Below are 12,002 nucleotides of genomic sequence, written 5' to 3' on the forward strand. Positions count from 1 at the left end.
AAAACTCAACATTCTTACATGAGGCTGGATAAATGTGTGTTGAGCCTATTTCAGGTCTTTCAAAATGGCCATCAAATTACACTCTAAAACAAACAAACAGGTGTGTAATGATTAGGGTGATCAAGGTGCTGCATGAAGTTGGTGAAATAATTTTAGAAATATCTTACAGTATGAATCAGTCAAGGATTTGTATGACTAGTCTCGATGACTGACTACAATGTAAGATGCCCCACAATGCTACTCAAAATAGCCAAGAACGCTCGATTCTTTCGCATTCTTTTTTGCTGTAGTTATAACAGATTAGTGAACACAATGGAATCTGGTGTTCTTTGAGTTCTTTTGATCAGTGCATGTGTACGCACTTGTTTGTGAATTTATATTCACAGACAAAATAAGATATCAACACCCATTTTGTGCTATGGTCTCAAATTTAACCATTTTTGATGTATTATATACTGATTAAATAACAGTTCAAGAAATTCCTTTATTATTTTCCAGTTTTCATCACCACAGCACTGTTGAAAAATGGAAAATATTAAAGGAACGCTTGAATTTTCATGTGATCCGTTATTTTTTTTTGCACAGTACATGTTAATTGGGATTTCTTTGTAAAGTGTAAATTCTAGTACTTTGTTCAGTTGTGTCCAGTCTAAGATTTGAACCCACACTCTCAGTGTGAAACACCAGATTGCCAGCAACCTTATCAGAGGGGTACTCAAAGTCCATGGCCTTAGACTACCAGTTATCCAAATTCCTTCTTTTGGGAACCCTGGGTGGCTGAGTGGGTTAGATGGCTGATGGAAAGTTGGTACCATACTTCCTTCAATGTTCTGTCAACTTGCTTTAACATAAATGTTGGTTACTTAAAGCAGCACTCATCAATATTCCATCTACTTGCTACAATCTGCAAATAATCATGTCTTAATCAGACAGTCCAATGATTGACATCATGAGCATCAAATCAAAATATACAGTGCCAGCTTTGAAACCTCGATCTTGAAGTTGTGTCAGAATCTGTAATTTTCTAGCTATATAACTTGAACTTGTCTCAGAAATATTCCAGCAATGTAACCGGAGTCTGTAAACAAGTGGAAGAGAGTCCTGACCAGTCATAGACATCCTCAAAACAAAATATACAGTGGTACCTTTGAAACCTACATTCCCTTGAACTTGTCTGAAAAGTAAAATACAGGGCTTATTTTCTTACAATTGTCTCCAAGCAATGGTCGGCTCCATAATGGTGTGACCATTTTAGCACACAAAAGACCAATTACTAATCTCGTTAATAAGCACATTTCCCAGATTAGGGTGCCAAAATCATTTATGATCCTGTTTGTTGCAAGGATTTTCAATGACGTTCATGCACAGTTTAGTGCTATGAGGGAATTGTGTTACAGCTCTTAAGTAATTTGATGTCCATTAAAGGTATAATGTAATTCTAATACACTTCATCTAATTGACTTGGTACTGAGTTAATTATTGGCGACAAGTAAAGCTGGTTGATAAGGCAAGGGAGATAACCAGGTTAGTCTCTTGTCTCGGCTTTTAAGGCGCTGTTGACAAGATGTTGACACTCAGAGGAAAGACGGGATGATAAAATAAGATGCTTCCTTAGTAATAGTAAAGTCTTGTCAAAATTGTCTGTATGAATAGGTGTTCATGTGTTGTAGTTGTCTTGACACTGAAGCAGTGCTCTGTTGATTTATGTCTTGTCTTGTCTCAACTAAACAAATCAGTGATCGGGTTACTTAAACACCACCGACGTATATATATATTGTTTGTTGACCGCTCATGACTGCCGAATAGCACAGATGTTATATACGAAAGCACCTGCGAGAGGTTACAATCTAATCGCCCATAACCATCTATATGTATACTCTTACAATATCACGTTCGACATGTGCTATTGGTACCATCATGCGGTCGTCGGATGGGATCGGCGGTGTAGCCTAGAGGTTTCCGTCGCGCGGAAGACCTAGGTTCGATTCCTCACAAGGGTGCAATATATTGTTGAAGGTTTCGTTATACCATAATCAGTAACGCATTTCATAGTTGATAAAAAGCTGGGATGATGCACTCAGGACAGATTTTAGTCTCAATTCATCGAAACTCAATACAATCTCTTTGGAAACGGCTTCTTCAGCAGAGTAACACCAATTACTTCCTACAGGCGTCCACGTGTGACGTTATAAAGAAGACAACCATATTCGGTTGATGCATCAGCAGAATCCGAACGAAACTGCATTGCAGCTCGGAATTTCCTGCGTTGGCTAAACCATACGTAACCATTTGCTACAACACACGGTTTGACACGCCTAGTGTTCTCTGCCGTGGTATTGTCGGAATATTGCAAAAACTAAACTCACTCACTCACTCACTCACTCACTCACTCACTCACTCTACATGCGCCCAAGAGAACGTTTTTGAAACCTTTGTTTTAATCACCGTCATCAGCCTGGGGATGGAAGTGTAAAGCTACTGGTGGCATCATTGCGTATGGAAGGATCATTTGTCATTCTTAGCTCATTTCTAGTGTCCCCCGCTGTGATATTGCTGGAATATCGCTGAAAGCGGTGTAAAACTAAACTCTTTCACTCATTCATTCAACATAAGTGTAAGGACGACTTTCAGTGGCTGGTTCATTTGCAGATACCGTGAGGGCTCTTTGTTTATGGTGTATAGTCTGATAGATGGTAAGTTCAAATTGCATGTGCCCAATGCAGTTGAAGTTATGTCATGTGTCATTAGCAGACGGGCAGGCAGACACATTGGTATCAGTTACACAGACATTGAGTTTTGTCTGTGACAGAGGCTGCTTATCACAGTCAACATATGTTGTTGTTTTTTTAGGCAACGAGGAGATGCCCTATGTGCGCAGCGCAGCATAGCTCTTGAAACCACTTTTCACCCAGCTGGGGTGAATTTACTGAATCGTTTGTCCGATTTCACTGCGTTATTTTTTAGCTTCAAAAGCTGAATGTGCATTTTTTATAATTTCGAAGGTATCCGAATCTGCAAAGTTGTGTGTTGTGTTCCATGTAAGCTTTAAACTGGGCTTCCGCTTGGTTGATACATGTCACTTGAATCCAAATTACGTTCATCGGTGCTCATGGTGTTGATCACTGGATTATCAGGCCCAGATCTGGTTATGTAGAGACCGCTGCCATATTGCTCAAATATTGCTATATTACTTGAGTTGAGCAACGAACAAGTAAATCTGTGTGTCTTAGACCCGTGTAAATTTATTGAAAAGGGTTCCCAACTCAAGACTAAAATAACATGGAAACGTCTAGATTGCCCCAGTTTTAAAAAATTTATGTTCCTGTCTGTATTTTAATTATACTTCTTTCTTAGCGAGTAACGTAGTTTTAATTGAGAAAAGTTACTACCATAAAACGAGCTAGCAGAAAACAGTTACTTCCCTTTCGGAGCAAGTCTATTTTCATGAAAACGAATAACTAACTTTTTATCGCAATGAGAAGTCCGTTATAGACTTAAGAAAACATTTACTGCCAGGGTACAGATGCAGTGAGATGTCATCGTACCATCCTCGGCATCATCTGATGTTGGTAAACCATCTCTCCTTACCTCATAAATATTCCCCCAAATTATGTAATCTACCCATCAATTGTTATCATTAGGAGTCCCATCTCACGTAACCCTTTAGCGTCAGTCAGTGAGGATCGGACACAATCAATAGACGCGTTCCCCGCCGAAACGGGGAGTCGGGGCAGAGAGTTGGGAAAACGGGCTCGGGTTTCGTGTGGGTGAGACGCCAGTCTGTCATAATGCCTTGCTGCTTGACTCACTGTAGGATATACGCTTTCGGGTCATTCCGGTAAGAGTTCAAAACGATTCCGACGTCAGCTCTTTGAAAAAACGGTTCAGAGGGCATCAAAGGCACGCGCCCCCTCCACGGACTTACTCCAACTGTTTCACCCAGTCGCTACAGATATCACTTCGGACAGATTCGGCTGATACCACTTCGGCCAGTCCTCCACTCGGGCGAGTCGGCATAGCTGGTGATTTATTATTAGCAGGCTCCAAGTACTAGCAGGCAAGGAATTCCCCTGTGCTCGCTATAACAAGCTAACCTATTTAGGACTACGTTGCCCTGTTTCAAGTACGTCGACTTTTAATCAACAAGCTACTACGAAAAGTAAGTTGATTTAGAGCTTCTCATTCTACCAAATTGAACATCAGCGGAAGGCGACGTCACTCGCCTTAGCTCTATCCGTTAATACATGTTGGCTTGTACAGCATCTCTATTAAGGCGTTGGCTCGTGCCGGTCGAGCATACAAACAGAACTATAGGTCAGTAAACAAACTGTGTCATATGTTAATAAGTAGCTAGGATATGAATATTTATTTTCTGTGTACATGTGGGCAAGTTCGCAAATGAAACGCCGTTTAGTGTGTGTCGCGTTCAGTGTGTGATGTACAAGCACTTGAACGTGTGGGTGGGTTCTCATGCACGTGAACAAATGAACGATATTATTATAACTTATTATTATGATTGATGCTGATTTACCAAGACAAACAACCCGCCGAGGAAATCCGTCTAATGGAGATATATTTTGAGTCGGTGATCTGATCTATTACTAGGAATAATTTTGGAAAAAGGAACTGTTGTCGTATGTTGATGCAAATGGACCTGAAACCGGGTCTCGTTGAGCAGCTTATATTCTCTGAGTAGTAAACTAACGATTACTAACATAATAACGGATAACAAATAGAATCCATATTATTTGAAAAGGAGTCCCAGTTAACTGGCAGATAGAGACTTGCTTCATTTACAGTTTTAAGAATACAGGGAGGGTTGTGCAGCAGGAAAATATGGTTCAAGGACTGTGAGACAGACTATCTGAAAAGTGCATGCATGACGAACACTTAGAAGAAGGCGATGTAAGATACTGCGTAGTTCAGTTGTGACGTAATGTATGCTTCCATCTTCGCTCTTCCAGGGTATATTGTCTCTACACCTCAAGAGATAAATACTCGGCATGCATTCACTAAAGCAGCTTCGTATTGGACCGCCCAAATAATTACTCTCATGAGTTCAGGACATCTTTGCAAAGGTAGACATATAAGCAATGGAGACTCTTACTATGATGATTATATTGAGTTCAAACTGGAACCTCAGTAACTCCACACGATGCCAATCATACCAATCACTGGATTGTCTGGGCTGGATTGGATTATTTTCAAAACGCCCTGATGCAGATGGAATATTGTTGAGTGCGGAGTTTAACAACAAACATTTCTGGAAATATGGACATTCTCAAGGAACATAGTCGCGCCTTCACACGCCTTTGTTTCTACCTTCTTGTTGTAGTACCCTCGTGCAAATATAAAAAAAATATGTGAAAGTCAGAAGTACTAAACTGCCCCTCTCCAATTTTTCTGTCCGGCTTACATCAGGTGCCCGTCAATTTGACGCTGGTCAGTTTGGACCAGATGGAGATTTTTCAAAGGAATATAGTGTCTTTGCGACGGACTTATCGGTTCCACTCATGCTGACTGGGCATCTGGGTCCAGTAGTGCGAAGGACACTTAGCACTAAGTCTAAGTTAAGGTGTAGGAATTACGGTCATCTTAGCACTAAGATCCCCTTGAACAACGACACCCTCGGCCTAGATTTTCGAAGCTCTCTAAGCGCTAAGCTAGTCGGATGTTGATGTTAGTGTATGACACGACAATCTCGGCGCTGTGAGAGCTTCGGAAATCAAGGTTCAGGTTTATAGCTATCCCGGTCTAATAGCACTTTTAATATTCCGCCATAAGCCCAGGTGGTCAGTGGACGAGGTACTCAGGAATGTCCGCCGACCAGTCATCACTGACCGTCTGACAGTTTCATTTCTAGAAAAACAGTTCTTCCACAAAGGTACATTTTCTCCGAATCGCACAGGGATAACATCGCAATATTGCTTCCTAAACTAACAGCTAGTCTCTGAAATGAACATGATTTACTGAAAAACGTTCATAGTGAAACAAAATAATATAATGAAATGGAGCCCTGAGACTTTCTTCATTTTGAAGCCTGAAATCTAGACTTGCCACATTTTCTAGACTTAATTGCCACATTTTCTTGACTTGCGTGGGCTTTCTTGGATATATATACTTCAGGGTCTGTACGACAGACTAGTTGCTTCCAGGCAGGTCTGGAAGCAAGTAATCTTGCGATGCGTTCACTCAGACACGTGGTTCTCGGTAAGGGTTAATTGTTTCAGTTCCGACTATCTCTGGAACCATCTGTTCCCGAGACACTGTCTGATAGAACAGCACCTCGTTGTCAGACTTATCTTCAAGGTGGAGCACCAGGCCGATCTGATTCTGTCTGCCGTCACTTTCTCTGGTTACGTATATCTCTCATTAAGTTCCAGGGAATGGTCGGTCCGTGAGGTGGAGTTTAGTCAATGCATCTAGAAGTGTCATCCATGACGTCGGTGAGAGAAGTTGTTTTTTCGAGATATTTGTCTTTTAATGCTGTATTCAGCATCATTCAAACTGGTAAACTATGGAAGGGTCTGTCGTTATGGCTGTGTCTCGGGCTGAGGTGGTATTCGTGCCTGTGACTGTGACTGTTAGTGACCGAGTCTAGAACGCAACCCGGTGAATGATATCATGAGCAATGGCTCTGTAGGGATAACATGACACGCAATCGATCAAGAGGCTGAACCTGGCCTACCGAGGCAGATTTTAGGGAACCGCATCTACTCGGGATTCCTGGTCCTGGTGTCGTGCATATACAACCAATTCTATAATCATACATTCTATGTCCCCAGTCCCCAGTTTTCATAGGGTCTCTGAGTTGGACTGTGTTCCCGGCAATCTGTTGGGTCGGACCCAAATCTGAATGATCCATGTACCCTTCAACCTAGGTCTAGTTTGTAGTCCACGCGGCTCCATAATGCATCAAACTTGGCACCACGAAGCTACTTCAAAATACATAAACATATCGACCGGACAGCTTGTAAATAATATATAACATAGGGACCCCACTGCTTCTTCGGGTTCAAATAGATCGGATTCCTCAAACCCGTGTAGGTCCTAACACCGAGCTACATGTATATGTCTGAAGATATCACCAATGTAACAGTATGCACATATAGGCAAGTGGTTATGGTTACGTCATTGATGACTTCTTCACATGCATCTATCTATATTATCTTTGGAAATATCGCAGGTGCTTGCTCTGACCTCGAGGATGGTAAAACGACAGCTATCTTTGTCAGATAATGTGTATAAAATGCATAGCCTCGCTGTAATCATCCGCGGTGCACGGTATCATGCATATCGCTGTACGCAGAAGCATCTCGAGCAAAATCGTATCCTCCATGCTTACGTGCACTTGCCTGCGTAGTCGTTTGGAAGAACACCTGCTGCTTAAAACACTAGGCACGTATGTTCCAATAGTAATCTATAAGGCCTATGTGATGCAGCCAGTTCCTTTCAGCCACGGTCTGTAATGACAGCCCCTTAAATCTAAGTCAATACAGGTTCCAAATCCGCTCCTCAAATCCAAGGTCAATGATGACAACCCCTTTAATCAAGGTCTATGCATGATCCAAAGCAGCTCCTTAGAACCAAGGTCAATCATGACAACCCCTTTAATCAAGGTCTATGCACGATCCAAAGCAGCTCCTTAGAACCAAGGTCAATGATGACAACCCCTTTAATCAAGGTCTATGCACGATCCAAAGCAGCTCCTTAGAACCAAGGTCAATGATGACAACCCCTTTAATCAAGGTCTATGCATGATCCAAAGCAGCTCCTTAGAACCAAGGTCAATCATGACAACCCCTTTAATCAAGGTCTATGCACGATCCAAAGCAGCTCCTTAGAACCAAGGTCAATGATGACAACCCCTTTAATCAAGGTCTATGCATGATCCAAAGCAGCTCCTTAGAACCAAGGTCAATGATGACAACCCCTTTAATCAAGGTCTATACACAATCCAAAGCAGCTCCTTAGAACCAAGGTCAATGATGACAACCCCTTTAATCAAGGTCTATGCATGATCCAAAGCAGCTCCTTAAAACCAAGGTCAATGATGACAACCCCTTTAATCAAGGTCTATGCACGATCCAAAGCAGCTCCTTAGAACCAAGGTCAATGATGACAACTCCTTTAATCACGGTCTGTGCATGATCCAAATCAGTTCCTTCAAGCCAAGGTCAGCAGTGATAGCTTCTTTATCCTATGTCTATACATGGTCCAAATCAGCTCCTTAGAACCAAGGTCAATAATGACAGCTCCTTTAATCTAGATCTATATTATTCACGCATCTCCTTAAAACATGGGTGTGTCTAAGATCCATACTGCTCCTACACTCAGGTCTGTTTATGATCCTACAGCTCCTTTAAAGTCCGTTTTGTCTGATCCATCAGTCCTTAAAGACAGGATGCATTCTTCAACGCAATCGCTGCGGTCTTAAATCTATGTTACAGTAGGAGGGTTGTTATATCACCTTACCGCAGCGGTCGCTCTGTACAAACGAACCCTGGCTCTTAACGAACGCGAACCGGGTTCAGTTCTGAAAGTATGTGAAGGCCAGTCTTGATGTCCCTTATTGCGACACAGCTGTAAAATCACAGAGGCGTATTCTGTAAATTCATTATTTTTTTCTTACAAGGAAGGAAGCAATTACCCTAATTGTTTACACAAACCTTCAATCATAAATGTCGGAAATTTGGTTTGTTAAAAATACTTGACCTCACTAAATCTTGGCATGACTGTTAAAGTCCGTACCGTATGTCTCATCTATATCTGTATGTCTATAACTTGACGCTCTAGATAGCGCAACGACCCTTGAATTCATTTTCCGCCTCCAGCTGTGGTACTGCCTCTTCAACTCTGCTAAGCCCATCTCACACAAGCATTCCGCCGTGAGTCCACCACTGGATTCTATGTTATTCAACTTCGCGCCTGTAGATTAGAACCAAGATCCTCCGCTGTTATAGCATCACAAGACCTACGTGTGTATAGACACGTCACTTAGGAAACATTGCAAGCCTACGTACTAATATCTATTGTTAATGTTCTGCACGCAACTTTGCACGTGCCAAGTGGTTTCTTTAAAGGAGTTTTCGTTTGACAGGTTACCTATTCAGAATGCGCACCCACCTTTCTAGACTAAGGCTTAGTCTCTGAATATACATCATTTTCACAGTAACAGACAACCCCATTTTAGTCGAAAAGGAGCCCCATGGAGATCTGAACCTACGGAAATCTAGACTTGTTTCATTTAGCGCTGCAGAGAAGGCTTGGCATTAGGCAAATAACGTGGTTCAGGGACTGTGAGACAGACTACCACCTTGCCGACGTGATCAAGTTGAAACCGACATAAATAGAGTGCATTTCAGTGTATGGTACCGTTATTTGAACTAATTTCATAAAGTATATCAGCGGGAATTAGGAAAAATGTCACCCGTTACCGTTGTAAGGAACCTGTCTGTAGTGGTGCCCCGACTGTTTGTGTGGCCCGGATGTTGTATGAGCATGTGGATATCGTTTCAAACATCAAACACGCCGCCCCGCGTGTACTTACTTCCGAAACATGGTGTGTAACATTTCAAAACTAGCTCGTGTTGGATTCAACGTGGCCGTGTCGGATAGAAACAGCAGTGTTGGTCTTGTAACAGTGGAGAATATTATCTTCACCATATATTACGTCTTACTAACGTGGCTTCAGATGTACTAAAATGCCAGTGAGTGTTCAGTGGCGTCCACATTGAAACAGTTGTAGCGATTAAAATTAGAGGTCGATATTTGATACTGAGTGCTATTTACAGGCTGATCCAGAGAGGGTCACCCTCGAACCTTTTGTCCAGAAAGTTTATTAACTGACCATTGACACTCGTACACAAACACCCCCCTCTCGCACCCCTTTCCGAAAAAACTGTATCCGCCCCTGCTATTCTCTCTCTACTTGTAAGACAATGCAGTTTTAGATGTCGCTGTTACCTTGGCTCATACGCGGAGATGCGTGCGCAATCGTATTTAGATGGATGCAGTCCAATGGACGCTGTCCCTGAATAGATTCCGACCCAGAGGGCAGTTCGGACTATAGGTATTGTTGTACCTTAGCTGCGTAAACATTTATAGGGACTTTTACATCAAATCGACGGATACACCAAGCTGTTTTATGGACTCGACATCTCGTAGTATACCTTAGGAAAATGCGTACAACTAAGGTTATAACCAACGCTCTCTCCCTCGCTGAACGGACAGTGATGACCATAGAACATAATGTTAACTGGCCATTAGAGATACCTCCCACTAGCACGGACATCGGCACGTCATTCCAATATGTCACAGTGGACGTATTGATAACATTTATCCAGATGTAGTTTTACTCGGTCCCCTGAACAGCATAATCTTTAACCTATCTGACCTCCCTGAAATCGGATGACGACCATGGGTGGTAAAGTTGGATATTCCTCTTTCGAAAATATGATCACCATTTCAACCATTTTGAGAACCCCAGTAGCGTAATATCCGGACAATTGCTTGCCCACTGAGATTTTACTGCATTACCTTGTATGCATACTGTCTCCATGACGACCACAAGGCAGAGTATCAATAAGTACCATGCCTTAATGCATTTTACGACACGCCGCCGTAAGTCGAGTGATCGACCTTCGACTCCACAGGTAAACGCGTTACCCACGAGGCATGGATGTGGACGATTACGGCGCTAAACAATACTCACTCACGCACTCACTCGCATCAGGTAACCCCTTCTTCTTTACAACGATATCGGGGAAACAACGACGCGTCCTGTCGTAGAAGGGAGGTTCCGGCTCTATATACGTCGGTATTAGATCGGCTAGATTAAGACTTCGTATAGAAATTCTGATGCAAACATATATAAATTGCAATTGAACCCCTGTGAGCTGACCGATTCAGAACCCGAGGAAAATATAGACTTGCTTCATCCAGGGCTCATGCAATACAGAAAGGGCTGGTCATAAGAGGAAGCAATATGGTTCAGGGACTGTGAGACAGGCTATAGATCGACAACACTCCTTCCACGCCTGTTTGTACAGTAAACATGATAAATTGATGGTGCGGATGTTTTCACAGCCCCTGTAGATAACGCTGATGATGTTTTGTTGTATTATCAGACTCTGTCCCCGCGAGGGGTGGGGGTGGGGGCTTGGGGAACTAAAGTTAATATTAGTGGCCACCCATTCCCGAACCAAATTCTCTGTTGTCGACGAATATAAACATGTTTCACGTCGTACATGGCGTGTAATTTGGGCTGTGGCGCGTTGATAAGGTTCCAGGAAGGGCGTTGGTGTCTGATGGAATTGTCAAGTATTAATGCTATCATGCTTTTTCAGTTGTGTGAATTAAAGCGGTGTCAGGACAAGAAAACTGTACCAAGCTTTCTTGTTTGTTGTTTACCCCTGTGACATTATTCCAACTTTTTTTGTATATGACAACGGTCTGCAAATAACTGCGTCTGGACCAGACAACAGCATCGTTCTACACAACTGGAACATGATGACGTGTCACGTGTCAACCAAGTCAGCGAGTCTGACCACCCGATCCCGTTAGTCGCCTCTGACAACAAGGATGGGTTGCTGGAGACCAATTCTAACCCTTGATTATCTTAACTGGTCTCTGATCTCGCCAAGAACATATGTGAAAGACAGAAATCGAAATATTTGGTAAAGTAACAGCAGCAACTGTAGGGGGTATGTTAGTAATGCGAGCGGACTGAGTAGGGTTGTAGCCTGACGTTAAGTATATGGAATATATATGTGACAAGTGAAAGCTCCAGTTAAAAGGATCTAGACTCGCTTTATGCAGAAGCCTAGCCTGTCCCACAGTCCCTGAACCACATTATTTTCCCTACACTCTAGCCCTCCCTTCAGAGCTAAGGCACTACATAAAGCAAGTCTACATTTCTGTAGGTTCTGAATCTCTGATCTCCCTGGGGCATCTTTTCAATTAAAATCGGTTTGTTTGTTTGTCTATCAAAATTAAAACTT

The 12,002-nt window shown here is 42.4% G+C and overlaps 1 protein-coding gene across 1 annotated transcript in view; it reads left to right on the plus strand.

Annotated features, from left to right (window-relative positions):
* The first annotated feature begins 3,761 nt into the window (after nucleotides 1-3,761).
* LOC137266087 (diamine oxidase [copper-containing]-like) overlaps nucleotides 3,762-12,002 on the plus strand; it is a 39,029-nt gene continuing 30,788 nt past the window's right edge. Inside the window, exon 1 of the mRNA XM_067801588.1 lies at nucleotides 3,762-4,159. The gene's annotated coding sequence lies outside the window, so the exon portion shown is untranslated. The remainder of the gene's footprint in view (nucleotides 4,160-12,002) is intronic.

Source organism: Haliotis asinina, chromosome 15 (assembly GCF_037392515.1).
Source record: "Haliotis asinina isolate JCU_RB_2024 chromosome 15, JCU_Hal_asi_v2, whole genome shotgun sequence".
Lineage (NCBI taxonomy): Eukaryota > Metazoa > Mollusca > Gastropoda > Lepetellida > Haliotidae > Haliotis > Haliotis asinina.